The sequence below is a fragment of the Protopterus annectens genome, chromosome 6.part0, assembly GCF_019279795.1.
Source record: "Protopterus annectens isolate FY-2018-M chromosome 6.part0, PAN1.0, whole genome shotgun sequence".
NCBI classification, from domain to species: Eukaryota; Metazoa; Chordata; order Ceratodontiformes; family Protopteridae; genus Protopterus; species Protopterus annectens.
In genome coordinates this window covers 499,488,146-499,503,746 of record NC_056737.1, presented here as the reverse complement: position 1 = coordinate 499,503,746, position 15,601 = coordinate 499,488,146, and the positions used below count along the sequence as shown (strand labels likewise).

At 38.5% G+C, this 15,601-nt stretch overlaps 1 protein-coding gene across 1 annotated transcript in view; it reads left to right on the top strand.

The window, feature by feature from the left end:
* SLC25A21 (solute carrier family 25 member 21) overlaps positions 1-15,601 on the top strand; it is a 2,418,593-nt gene that overhangs the window by 1,437,450 nt on the left and 965,542 nt on the right. The gene's annotated exons all lie outside the window — the stretch shown is intronic.

Sequence of the window (15,601 nt, the reverse complement as noted above, 5' to 3'; positions counted from 1 at the left end):
ACAGATGAGGATTGAAGTGATGGCAGAAAGAACATATAACATTAAAGGAAGGAAACCTTTGGAATTATTAACAGTTTTCAGAGAAGTAATATGTGACGTTGCTATGAGGAGAAGCAAGAATGATGGCTGGGGATGTGACTAATGCCTTTGATTATATGAATCATACAAATTTATGGGAGATTCTAATGGAATATGGGCTAGAAAAAAAGATATTAAAAGTACTGACATCCGCTTATGAAAATAAAGCAGTTATCTCAGTGAATGGGTGATTTAGTTCAAGGATGTTTATAAAAAGAGGAGTAAGGCAAAGATGCACAATGAGTAGTTTATTATTTATATTGTTAATTAATGCTGTAGCAAGTAAAATACAGTATATAATAAAAGAAGGATTATATTGGATGGAAGGAAAGTTTTGTGGTACCTATTTTTATTTCAAACATAGATGATATTGTAACAAAAACAGAGTCTATGTGAAATATTTAGTTATAAAATGCAAGGTTACAATTAAATAAGAGAAGAACAAAGGAATGGGGATGTTATAGTTATTTATTTAACATTTGTTTTCTGGGAAAGTCCGACATGGAATGAGACAATTTTCATTGGAAGCCCAGGGAGAAATGCTTCAGATGCATGTCTTTGTAACGTGGCAGGAAATTAGAGCAGAATGTAAGGTTACAATTAAATATGTGAAGAACAAAGGAATGAGGATGTTATATTTATTTATTTAACACTTGTTTGCCAGGAAAGTCTGACTTGGAATGAGTCAATTTTCAGTGGAGGCCAGGGGAGAAATGTACCAGACGCATGTCTTTATAACTTGGTAGGAAACCGGAGCACCTGAAGGAAACCCACATGAATGCAGGGAGGGCATGCAGACTCCACACAAAAGGCACCTCAGCTGAGAATTGAACCAGAGAACCACTTGCTGTGAGGCGACAATACAAACCACTGGACCACTGCACTGTCATACATATAGAAGATATACAATTTTCAAAAAATGTTATTTATTATTTATTTATTTTATTTTATTTATTTTACATTTGTTAACCGGGAAAAATCCAACTGGACCAGGTCCATTTTCAGTGGATGCCCGGGGAGAAAAGCTCCATGTTTGACAAGAAGAAAACAAAACAATACAATGTGAATAAGTACAAAAAATGCAAATATTTAGAAGTAGACATGTACAAGAATCTATCACAGTAATTCAAATAGGGCTACATGAATATAACAATATCTTACAATATCTGTAGACAAAATATTACAAAAAGAATGGTAGTGAGTACATTTGCTATTTTAAATGACTGTTTATATTTCCTAGTGAGTGTACAGTGAAAGAGGTAGCAAGCCAGTGTGGCTTAATTAGAAGTGAGTATATGTAAGTGAGTAAGCACAAGTGTAGATAATAGTGTGTTGTGGAGGAGGAGAGAAGATATACTAATTTTCAAGTGATACATGGACAGATCCAGCTTTTCCTGAGATGTGGTTTTAATAGTCTTTTAAAGTTAAAGTTTGTTGTTGCAGAATATATATTAGTGGGGAGGTTGTTCCATTTTTTAGCTATGATGTGGGAGAAAAGGAGAGGTTTGTTTGATGAGCGGAGAGGGCGACTGGAAGAGTAGGAGGTTAGTAGCTGTTGTAGGGCTGGAGTTTTCTCTGGGTAGTTTATGATGTTGAAGGCATAAGTGAGATGTAGGTAAGATAGTAGGTGTGGGAATTCTAGCCATTGTAATTGTTTTAGTACTTGGCAGTGATGTGTTCTGAAAGGGGAGTTGTTGGTAAATTTGGCTATTTTATTATAGCATGAGGTTATTTTGTTATGATTAAAATTTAGAAAGGCAGGAATTGTTGACATTCTATGAGTGGAACTAGTGGTAAAAGTTACGGAGTCTGTAGTGCTATGGAAAACTTTTAAATTGTCTTTTAAAAAGAAGGTTTATTTGGTAAACTGTTATTATGGTAAGAATAGCTTATTTGATATGAGTCTGATGATGTCAAGTCATAAAGAAAAGAACATTTTACAACTAGTATTTTCTGGAATTTGGGGTTCCAAGCTGAACCCTATCAGAGGAAGAGTTTCATATTTAAGGAATGAATAGTGAGCTTTGAGGTTAATGAATTCAGTAGTATATGCAGCTTATATGCAGCTTTATTTGTATTAAAACTTAGAGTAAGTGGTGAAAAAAACAAATGTTTGTTAAAATTTTGGAAGATAAGTGTAAAGATATGTGGAAAGGGTTAATTAAAATTAAAAATACTTGGAACTGTGAAATAAAAGAATATAAAAATATGGAAATTTAATGTTCAGAACATGACTGCAAACTAGGATCCATAATCAAAACTCCTAACGATGTAGACATCCTACAAAAGGGCCTCACTGAGACAGATGCCTGGTGTCAAAGCCATGGCCTCAGGCTCAGTGCCAAAAAGTGCATTGTCATCCCCTTTGGTAAAAACTCTGTACCCATGAACTACCACATAGGCAGTAGTCTACTTAACACTGAAAGTGTGATAAGAGACCTTGGGACACAGGTGGACAGTAGTCTCTCCTTTGATAATCACATTGCCACAGTGGTCAGGAAATCCTTCTACGTGGCGCACCTCATCACAAAAGGTTTATCATCCAGAAAAAAAGAGGTCATTGTTCCCCTCTACTCATTACTCATTAGACCCATTATAGAGTACAATGCCCCTTTTGGTATGTACCACACAAGACATCTACAACAACTGGAAAGGCTGCAGAAATAACTCACAAAGAGGATTACTGGCCTCAAACAGATGCCCTATGCAGACCTTCTCAAAAAACACCAGCTTTACTCCGTCACATATCGCCTACTCAGAGGTGATCTCTGCCTAACATACAAAGCTATGTCAAACCCAGAGCTGTTGGACATGCTCCAATTAAAGAAGTTCCAATCTCTCCAAGCTACACGCTCTAGGGACCTAAACCTTGTCACCACAATAAACAGAACAGTTCATAGTCTTATGTATTTGGCACAAATGTTATTCCTTATGTTTTCAGCCTCGCTATCAGTGTCTTTGCTTATCAGTGGCTAGGAATCTGGCAAGAATCACTTCTGGTTTGGCACAGTTATTGATGCAGTTCTTGAGTATGAGTCAGTACTCATCCTTGCTGTGGTTTCCACACTGTCATACCCTGTGACAATGTCAGCATTATTTGCTGCTCAAGATAGTTCTGCTGCCAACTATTATGCCCTGCAGATATTCATCCAAAGCAGAGAGATCAGGGCACTTCAGCAGCTCCCTCAGATGATTCATCTGACTCTTCACCTTCAAATCGGCATAAGAAGGCTCCATACAAGAAGAAATGTTTAGATGCTCATAAAGGATCAACCACAGATGATTTGAATAATGGAGAGGAGCCTGACTTCCCTATATGCCTTCATATTGGTCTTGTTTTTGCAGAGGTCTGGGAGATGATGTGTCACAGAGGGTCCTAGCCAACTGACTCTGTGCCCTCCCCAGTGTGGCTACTACAGAAGACTTTCAGTCTGCCTAGCAGTCTTCCTTTGTCATCCCCTGGTTAGTCAACTTATTTTGGAGCCAGTATCCTTACTTTGGAGCTAGAGCCAGTCAACATCAATTCTAGACTCTTCCATTTTGTCTCAACACAGCCCAGAGGGTTTTCACCAAATACATCTGAATGACTGGCTCTTAAGTGCCTTTTCTTTAAATTACTTAATGTCAATGGAGGAGTCTCTGTCCTTCTATAAATCACTTAGTGCCAGTGAAGGTGTGTCTGATCAACCTGTTGAATTTTCTGGGAATAACAGTGAATATGGCAAAGTTGAAACTACAGTCTGCGCAGCTAGTCACATTTATAGACTGCAGTTTAGAGACACTTTCATGCATAACAAGACTCCCCCAGCAACAGAATTCAGAATGCTCAAACAAAAGTTTCTACTCTGCTTTCATCCTTCACAAATGCAGCTCACTTTTATCTCAAAATGCTGGGTCAAATGGCAGCAAACAGACTTTTGCTTCATCTTTGGGGATTCCACATTCAAGAGTTTTCTCGTGTATCCTTCAGACTATAGAAGACCTGGAGTACCGGATCCATTATTATTTAGGCCTGTAAACACCATTTAATATGGTGGGTGCACACCAACAATATTTGCTTTGGCAGTCCTTTCCATCTTCTCCCTTCTATGGCAACAGTTACTTGGGATGCATGATCCCTGAGTTGGGGGCCATTTCAATGGGCAGACAGGTCATGGTGTCTGTGCATCATTAAAACTTTTATCCAGAAAAAATGCTGAGGTAAGGCTCCAGTGTCCAAATCAAAGTAAAAAAGCAGTCTTCAGTCTTCGATAAAGGTAAAAAAGCAGACTTGAATCAAAAAATAAAAGTATAAGAAGTCTACTTTATTGTCACACAAGCGCTTTCACATATTGCTTCCTCAGGTGTATACTAACAAAGGTAAACCACACCTATATATACTTAACTAAAATAATCATGTGACTCAATAACCCATTTACCATTAAAGCTGTATTCTCTCTTATAGATCAGAAAGCATTGCTTAAAGCTAAGTGTGTATGACACAACAAAAGTGTGACTATTTAATAAAATACAATAAATCTAAAATACATAATATATATCTAGAAAACATTCTGTCTTCATATTCATAATGTAGAGCTTCTAAAAATATATAGAACTTCGTATAGTTGTCCTAGGCACTGAGCTATATGAAAACTTGATGTATGAGATGTTAGGCAACACTGATTTTTACAAGAAAATTAATTACAGTGAGGTGAAAGGAATGGTAGAATCAGTTAATAATTATATTAAACATTTACATCATGCACAGATGGTTACCAAGGAGCTATGTGACTATTTCTTTAATATTAAATATACCATTCCGTATATAAAACGCTTGCCTAAAGTGCATAAGAACCCCAATAGACCACCCATGAGGCCTATCGTCTCGAGTGGTGGATGGTGCACAGAAGCGATATCAATATATTTGGATAAGAAGCTTAGAACAATAGTGGATAGTTCTGAAGTTATTCTTAAGGATACAGAGCAGTTTTTGCATGACCTTTTTGCTTTTATGAAGAAGGATATAACTAGTTCTGGCATTATCTTAGTGATGCTTGATGTTGTGTCACTATTTACTGTAATTCCCAATACAGTGGGTTTGGGGTTATTACATGAATTAATGAATGATGTTAATATATATAAACCAGCTGAAATAGTGATACTAATTGAATTAATGAGAATCGTGCTTAATAATAATGTATTTCTATTTAAGAAACAGTCTATCATCAAATGAATGGTGTAGCGATGGGTAGCTCATGCTCAAATACCTATGCCAATGCAGTTATGTTAGCCTGGGAGAGAGTACACGTATTGAATGGACCCTTTAGTGACATGATACCTTTCTACAGGAGATTTGTAGATCATCATTTTATTCTGTGGAAGGGTAATATGACAGAGTTGTTAGAGTTTGTTGATTATATTAACAACACAACAAGCTTTTTAAAATTCACCTTAAATTACTCTGAAGAAAGCGTGAGCTTTTTGGATGTATTACTAGAAAGAGATGAAAAAGGGGCTATTACCACAAGATTATATAGGAAGGAATGCCATGTAAATAGCTTATTATCAAGGGAGAGCATGCATCCTAAATATGTGTTCAGGAACGTTACCCAGAATCAATTTTTTAGGGCATCCAGATTGAGTGTGAGACATAATGACTGTCAGCAACAGCTTGTTAAGACCTGTTATGAATTGGATGAGAGGGGTTATGAGAGAAGTATGATAGAGGAAGGCTTTATAAAAGCACAGCAAATGAGAGGTAGAAGGGCCAGACCTTATTTCTCAGATAAATTTAACAGGGAAGCTAAGACAAGTGAGAATAAGCTTAAGGTCAATATTTCCTACTCTAGGGATGTGAGGAAATGTACAGATATAGTTAATAACCATTGGAAAATTCTGATGACCGACCCAGTAATTAGTGGAGTGGTAGGATGTAAACCACAATTCACCTTTAAGAATAAAAAGAATCTCAAAAGGAGATTATGCAACGGTCGAGACGAAGTGAATCTTGAGAATATGATTGGCACTAGACCATGTGGCAAGTGTAATCAATGCCAGTATATTTGCAGTGATACTCACTTTGTACATCCAGATACAAATGCACTTTATGAGCTTAGGGTTGGTGGTTCATGTTTGACCACCCATGTGGTTTATCTTGCTATCTGTGGCCAGTGCAACTGTTTTTATGTAGGCAAAACAGACCGCAGCCTCAGAGAAAGGGTTAGAGAACATGTATACCACATACGGAAGGGCTCAGAGAACAACGCTTTGTCTAAGCACGTTTTGAAGGTAGGCCAAAAACATACATTTAGGTTTATGATTGTTGCAAGAACTTATGAGAATATGAGAAATAGTGACATTAGAGATAGAACCGAAGAAGCTGAAGCAAGATGGATAGCTATGCTGAGAGCCAACTTTGGTCACGGGCTGAATGACAGCATGCCCATTAAGCCTATCTTAAGAAAACGGGGCTACGAGGTAAATAGATGGATATGGGTTTATGTTTTTAATATATTAATATATTAATATATTTTTATGCAATGTTTGCTATGAAATATCTATATTTATATGTTTTTAAGAATTTTATTAAAATGATGCATTAAAATTTATGTATTTTTTAGAAGTTCTATATATTTTTAGAAGCTCTACATTATGAATATGAAGACAGAATGTTTTCTAGATATATATTATGTATTTTAGATTTATTGTATTTTATTAAATAGTCACACTTTTGTTGTGTCATACACACTTAGCTTTAAGCAATGCTTTCTGATCTATAAGAGAGAATACAGCTTTAATGGTAAATGGGTTATTGAGTCACATGATTATTTTAGTTAAGTATATATAGGTGTGGTTTACCTTTGTTAGTATACACCTGAGGAAGCAATATGTGAAAGCGCTTGTGTGACAATAAAGAAGACTTCTTATACTTTTATTTTTCGATTCAAGTCTGCTTTTTTACCTTTATTGAAGACTGAAGACTGCTTTTTTACTTTGATTTGGACACTGGAGCCTCGCCTCAGCATTTTTTCTGGATTTTTGTTTGCCTTTACTGTGTTTGCAGAGGTATTCTGGTTGCTATTGGGCATTTTCTTCATAGTACTGTTTTCATTAAAACTTTTCTTTATCATCAGAGTACTGGTAATGAAATAAGACCAACTGACCCTCCAAGAATTACAGTATTCCCTTCCAGTGGGAGTTCTAGCCATACAAATGGACACTATGGCATTTTTTTGGCATATCTACAAGCAAGGATGGCATGAACCTACCTGCTATGATGCAAAGCTGTAAGGGAATGTGCTAATTTCCTGATATGGTGGTTCACTAGCACATGTGACACATCAGTTTACTTGGCTAATTAATTAAATCTTAGTTAGCTGCTCTGTCTTGGACTTCTTGTGTTAATGGGATTGCATCTGTTTGTTTGCATGTTTGTGGAGTGTGATTGCTACTTGCTAATTGTGTTTTCTACCCTGTTACAATTACTGCCAGCTCTTATACTTTTCTTCGGTACTATTTTCAAAATCTTATTAAAAATTGTAATCATGTGCTCTTGTATTCTGTGACATTGTACCAAACCTGTGTACTGTAACTAAAATTATGTATACGCTCTGACTTCTGTATTGAAATATTGTAGCCATTTTATTGCACAACTGCTCCCAGGCCATGGCTGAAAAGGGTCTTCTAACCAGCTCACCTATCCAATTAACAAACATAAAAATAAAATAAAGAGTGTGATAAGTGCATTGGCCATTTTCTTGTTGCTAGTATATCCTTGAGAAGTCCAATTGTCTGCTGATGTCCCACGAATGGTTTCTTAGCTCCTCTCAGAGACAAACAATTTTCCTAAAAATGGGTGGAATGCTGCTGTAAACTCTTTTGCCTCATTAGCTAGTGTCAAGACAAAGTATTTCTTCTCCCTCATTCCATTTCTTGGGGCAAACCTTTGGGATAATCTAACCCACTAGTGGCTACTTGGACTTGTCAACACTTCCCTCAGTTTCCTTTAATGGCAAAAGTCATCTAGAAGGCAAAACTTCACATAGTCAAGCCCTTGTCATAGCTCCATAGCCCCAGCAGATTTAGTCACTCACCTTCTGACTTTTCTTTTGAAGAAGCTCCAGTTCTTCTGCCCCAAAGGAGCACTCCCATCCCATCCCTCAGGCAAATCTCAGTCAGATGTGTACTATGTGTCTCACTACCTAATTTCTCTACTTCCAGTAGGTGTTAGCAATCCCTCCCTTTTGGGTAGAGTGGTCAGTATACTCTTTTCTTCTCAAAAACACTGCAAGCAGAAAACTTAAGACAGATCTTTCTATACTACTGTTAACAAAGGAATGTTCATCTAGGGGTGCACCCAGTATAAAGAGCTTGAAACTCTGTCTCAGGAATTACTGAGGATGGACCCTTTGTTATCAGATATTTACATTATATACATTTCTTAGTGATTACTTATTTATGTTATACTTGCCATAATCAGCTCAGTTTTCTGAACTGTACAAGCAAAATAATGGGTCTATATTAGAACACCGAATGTTCAAAATTTCTAGTGTTCTAATATCGAACCCTATGAATCGAAAATTTAAAACATCGAACATACAGAACAGCAAATTTTTTCCTAGGGAATAAATTTGCTGTTCCAAAACATACACACAACACAAGCACACCAAACAAACAGCAATCCACACACATACATCTAAACTCTTACACCTAACCCTACACTAAACTATACATACACCACTAACTATCCACTTACCTTAACCCAAACCCTAACCCTAAGGTCCGTCACTATTGCATAGTCACCTCACCCGTGCCCTAACCCTAACTCACCTACTCCACCCTAACCCTCACGTCCACACAATCGCACACTTACCTCACCCGCACCCTAACCCTAACTCACCTAACCCTCATGTCCGCACAATCACACACTTACCTGAACCCGACCCGTAACTTTCCACCACAGCGCTGAAAATACCGAAGCAACAGAAATGGACAACCAAATTCTTTCCCTAGGAAAAAATGGGGTTTTCTGTTTCTTCGATATTTTCAGTGTTCTCTGAAAACAAGTCGATATTAGAACACTCGAAATTTTGAACGTTCAGTGTTCTAATATAGACCCAGTATAACACAATATTTTGCTGCTTATGATATGAAAATTACTTTTGTTATGAAAACCTTATCACTGTATTGAATTGTTGTCACTGAATTCTATTACTTTAACTTATCTCTCATTGATGTTTATATGGTCTTTGTAACTGTCATCTTCTTCTTCTTTTGGCTTTTCCCGGTTAGGGGTCACTACAACAGTTCACCTGTCCGCTCATGATTGGCAGTAGAGTTTTATGGTGTCAGGTTGCCAGCCTGGCATCCAACCTTCCACGGAAGACACACACATGCACACACTCACACCTAGGGTCAATTTAGAGTGTCCAATCCACCTACAGCATGTCTTTAGGATGTGGGAGGAAACCGGAGTACCCGGAGGAAACCCACGTGACCACAGGGAGGACATGCAGACTCCACACAGAAGGCACCCTAGCAAAGGATTGAACCGGAGAACCTCTTGCTGTGAGGTGACAACGCTAACCGCTGCACCACCGTGGCCACCCTTACTTATTATATTTCTGTCAGTGTGCCCTGGGTCATGCCTTAAAAAGGGTATATAGACTGCTCTACTTATCTGGTTACCAAATATATAAATAAAAAAATACACACATTTGCACATACATAATGCTGGATCTTCAGTAATGACCCTGTCTACCCTCCTCTGCCTTTATTGAGAAGGTCTGTTATGTCTTAGATTGCTGTTTTCTTTAGTGCAACAAATTTTAAATCTGGAAAGGGAGGAGCAGAATGGCTTATAAATGGAAATCTCAAAAAGTTTGGATTGCTAAGCAGTCCTAATGCCTGAAACCTTAGTTCCAACAAGGTACTGTGTATGGATCTACCCTTACACTTCTAGCATTACAGTGAGTATAATTTTCATACACTTCTATTAAATAATGCTGTGAAAACTGTTTGGTGTGAGGAGACTACAGTTCACTTTAGATTATACATTGCACTAGAAATGCACAAAATGACATGAGCATGGTTCTTTGGTGTGATGTGGAGACTAGAAACTAGAATAGACAGATCCCTATTAATTTGACAAAACTTTAGCTTGTTGAACTACAAAAGATTGACAGCTAAAGATCGAAACATTCAAACCATGAACGATCAGCTAAGCAAATTTTTTCCTATGGAAAGAATTTGCTTGGCCGTTACACAAAACAAAAACCTTTCAACCTGAATTATGATCCCCACCCCCCCCCCCCCATGTGTGGGGCTATGCCCCCCACCCCTCAACTAAATATACTAACTCTGAGATCACTCCACATTAGGGAAAGGGCAAATTCCCATTAACGGCCAAGTGAATTCTTTCCCTGAGAAAAAAATTTGCTTAGCTGGCCATTTGCGGTTTGGCTCTTTCAATCTTTAGCTGTCATTCTTTTATAGTTTGACAAGCTAAAGCTTCGTCAAATTAATAGGGACCTGAATAGACACCATAGAAGTAATGCAAGCAATCTCCTTTGAGGCACATTGCACAGAGTAATGGAACACAGAATACCTGCAATGAATATTTGCTTGAACACTACTTTTTTTTGTGGGGTTCAGACAGTGTTTCACACTCATAGTGTATCAGAGATGTGAACATTAGCTGTTTTTGTGGCACAACGCACAGACTGCATGAGGTCACTGCAAAGGTGTTATAGTTGCAGTATGTTGTAAAAGAAGTGATAGCTTTTTATATCAAAAGTGTAGCTGTTTTTTCATTTTGCCTAGGACAGTATGGAGACATACATTTTTCCAACAGAATGAAGGGTGTTTAATTATTTTTAAGCACCAAGAGATAAGTAAATAAACTGGTAAGATGTCCATTCTCTATAACCAGAGCGAGAGAGACACATGCCTTTCTTTTGCAGTTTATATAAGAAAGTTTGCATTTCATATAAACAGTTTGATTGGACCACTGAAACAAGATGCAGAAAAAAGTGCATATTCATTTCCTGGTGCAGTTCTTGTTTACACCTCAGATTCTACTTAACCTTTAGATTTCTTTGCTTTGACTGTGTCCTCAGTGAAGCAGAAGACATCAAAGTTAGCACAGTTTATCCTTCTAAACTAAACACAAAAGGAAAGCTTTCAAATCTGGTACTCTCAGGAAAGTCCATCTTTAAGTCCCATAGGTATGTCTGATAGTTCAGCATCAGAAATTATTGTAAAGTCAGTGGCAAGCTCTCTAGATACTATTATGATGAACTGGTGACACCATGGCTGTTGAAGTGCCTTTTGCTCTAGTTCAGCCCCCCTATCCTCCCATTCCTGTCACAGATAGTGACACGTAAGTAGAGTGCATTTAAATGGCTCAAGATAGAGGGTTTAGTGCCACTTTGTAGCCTTTTTCCAACCTTTTTCTTGGCACTTGCATTTGCAGTGGTGATGCCTTCCTTGTCATTTCCACAGTTTTTCCATGTAGTGCGTGTGATGAAATTGCTAACAGTAATGATGTACTGGTGTTTGTTCCATTACTCCTAACTTCAGCAGCACATATTCAAATACCGTGTCTGTTCTACCAACCCCCATAATGTTTTTCCTGCCAGCAATGACTTTTCCAGCACTCACCTCTGTAGTACCAATGCTGTCAGTGTTCATATCAGCACCAGCTGTTTACCCCAGGGTTTATGCAATCTAGTCTTAGCAGGTCTTCCTCTGGGCAGGATTCTTCTTCTTCACTGACACAGAAACCTCCCAAGCCATTAAGAGCAGACATCCTCTTAAAAAAGCCTCCCAAAGCCATTGCGAGACTGAACAACTGCTCTCTGATTGCATCTCTTGAGAAAGAAGTGGATAAGAACAGTGCAAGTTCTATGGCGTTCTTTCATGAAGCCCCAAAATTATTTGTGGGATATCTCCAGTTAACACATTACACCAATGGAGCTCTTTTCAGTCTGTACTTTAACTCCCAAAGGGCATGGCCTTAGCCTTAAAAAATGAAGATATTGTCTCACATTTCAAACAAATGTTATATCTCTAGAACCATAAGGGATAGTAGGAAACTAAACTGCAAACTGTTCAGCACAAAGTAACCTTTACAATGGTTGCATTCATTCAGTTCTAGGTCGGGATTTTATAAACCTCAACAACCAGAGAAAGTATGAATTTTGTAATTTTGTGTTAACAACTTACAATTTCCTCAATGGAAATTCAAGCAACACACACATTGCCAGCAGCCCTTTCTTCATACAGCTGTGAGCTTTAATATGAGACTGATTGTTCAAATGTATATACAGATATATATATATATATATATATAAATATATATATATATATATAGAGAGAGAGAGAAAGAAATATGAACATTAGAAAAAAAATTGCATATAAAATAATAACCAATATTTCTCCATCTCCACTTGACAGAGGTCAGATATCAATGGAGTTGTGTCTGCTGCTGTGTAAGCTTTAAGATGAAATCTTCTAATACCTTTTATGTAACCTGGTTTTGGAAGTAATGCGAACATGAACAAGCATATTTGACACTTGCATGCATCCATAGAATGTCACTGCATAAATGCCTGAAGATGTCACTAGGTTACAGAAACACAGGAAACTACTTCTCAGACCAACTCACTGCCCTTATCATAGACTGCTGAATACCTGAAGGTTTTCTTTGTATTTGCTGTGTATGGTAATCTCCTCATAAATTACCTTAAAGATGCCAGCAGGACTGCCTGGGAGAATCTAGATACCATGGCCCATTTATACAAGTAGCAGGATAGTGTGTTCTGGCTCCTCAGAAATGGTTGTAGTTTTACTGAGGCTTCAAAGCCATACATTGTAATACCTGTATGTGTCCTTAAAGGGCTGCTACATCCTAAAGGCCCTTCATACATGCTCCTTAAGATGGTCAACAGCTGTAGACAGATTTGACAGCTTCATGTAATTCACTTAGGCACTTAATTGTGCCATGTATATGGTACATTTTCAGAGTGACTTGGCTGATGAAATGCACCAGACATTGGCCATGTTACAAGAAGGGTCTTTAAAGCAAAAGCTGATAACTCAGTCCTTAGCTGTATCAAATATGAGTAATCTGTTATTCTCTGTTTTTTATAATGGAATAGAGAGAGCTTCCAGAGATGCAGGATGTAGCATTACAGTCTTACTGTACTCCTAGCTGAAGCACACCGATCCTACTTGGATTCAAAGTTGAACTCTTTGGACCACCTCTTTTGTGGTACTCACTTCAAGATGGAAGTCGACCAACAGAGCCATGATAGTGAGAAGAAACAGGACAAAACCCTGACTACTGTGAGTGTCAAGTTTTGCCCTCCACAAAATTCTTTATCCAGCCTGCAGATGAACCAGTATTAGATTTAGTTCCAGCACAGCACATAGTATAGTCACAGGGAACAAATGTAATACTTCCAGCACTCTCTCCATCACAAAGTCAAAAATTCCAAGCATTCATCAGGAGGCCATGGCTACCATCTGATGACTGACAGCTGTCCTGAGGCATTTTATGACTCTTTCACTCAGGATGCAGTCTGGAGTCAGGTGTCTCCCCAACTTGTCCACTTGGAAACAGATAATCAAGACCAATTGTACATGGAGTACAGTACAATACAGAGGGTATGCAGTTTTTTTCCCAGTGCAACCCGCTCTTCACTCTGTATCATCATCAGGTTTAACACTTTGTAAAAAATGTGGTAAGGAAGGGAATTTTAAGCCTTTTACAAGAAAGAGGCTTCCACAAATTCCTGTCCAAACAAAGATGCTTTGGATATTATTTCAGATATTTTACTGCCAAAGAAAACAAAGAACCTAGAGACAACACTGGAGCTCAGCAGATTAAATTACCCTTTTCCCTAAATAAACTTTAGGCATGGTTGTTATGCATTCTGTCCTTCCATTCTTGCCAGAAGGAGTGTGGATATGGCATTTGAAACTCCAGAACACATACCTGAAGATACAATTTGTCAAGGAGTCCAGAAGGTGCTTGTGCTCATCAGATGGAGATGGTCATTACAAATTCTAGATTTTACTGTTTGTTCTTACCTCTGTCCCCCACCCCCACTCCCAGGGTACTTCCAAGTTTATGTCCTTTTTATTTTTATTTTTTGCTTCCCCCAGGACCCAGTCTGATGGCACCTCTGTATGCACACAACTGGCCCATTATTTCTAGGGTGATGAGAGTTGGCATTTCCAGGTTAAAAGACAGTCATCTAGCCTATCTTTTGCTGCCCAGGAATACCAATCAGACCTCCTTTCTCTGACAAAAATCAGGTGGTAGGAATGAGGCCAGCTTGCTAGTCTTGGTGATGGTCTACCTCTCTCTCTTGCAGAACTCTAGTCCCCTCACCACCCTCAGTAGCTACTCTGAGCTCAGCAGTCTCTATCTCCTGAGATGAAGCATGCTTCTGTACACTCAGTATCCCTTGGCTGCATAGTGAGAATGCATATTTGACAGCTGAGGTCTGGCAGGTATGAACGTTCCTAGGTGAATACTTAGTGCCCCCATTATGTGTCACCTGTGTGGTGAACCCGAGTTGCCTCCCTCCCCCAGAATGGAGAAACTGGCAGCTGCCACACATTCCTGTTCTCCCCATCCAGCTCCTACAGGCACCCAAACTGGTAGTTAAACATACATTGTCTGCACCATAGTCAAGGTTTTTTCCCTGTATGCAGCAGACTGGCAAGTTTTTATTCAGTGTTACGTTATAACAGCTTACAGGAGACAAATGATGTCTTGCCACTCAAGCCATAGAAACTGTAATTCCCATAACATTTCTTTGCTAAGAATGATCCATTCCTCAGTGATAATGGTGAACCTTGCAAGCTCTCATTTTTACCAGTCTCAAACCTTACTCTTTGCCTGTGCACCCTAGATACTAGAGTTGAACATAGCTACCCCATGACAGGTTAATTTTTTTTAAGAATGTAGTAACTTAGATTGCCACATCTCTTTCCATTTGAGAAGATGTTTATCCCAAAATCTTGTATGCTATGGTGGCAACAATAGTCATGGTAACTCGTGCCAGCCTGCCAATCCCTCAGAGGACTGTTCGAGTTTACAAGTAATATGATGCAAACAATTTTAACTAGATGTATTGGTACAGAGCATGACAATATGTGCACATGGTTACTGCAGTTGTATATGATTCTGTGTGTGTGTGTGTGTGTGTGTGTGTGTGTGTGTGTGTGTGTGTGTGTGTGTGTGTGTGTGTGCATGGCGTGTGTGTGTGTGTGTGTGTGTGTGTGTGTGTGTGTGTGTGTGTGTGTGTGTGTGCAAGTATCTCACGTTGTTTGGGCTTCTTAATGTGCATCGTAAATCTGTACCATTGTGGGGTCCTTGGTGTTCAGGAATGCACCACACAATTCATAAAAATTTGATTCTATCTACAGCTCATTCACCCTTTTTGTACTAAGCACCATTTGAAGCTGATTGTAGACTGGATCTCCTTCTCAGGCATCACTATGCAACTATGTTTCAATGCCATATTAGTCT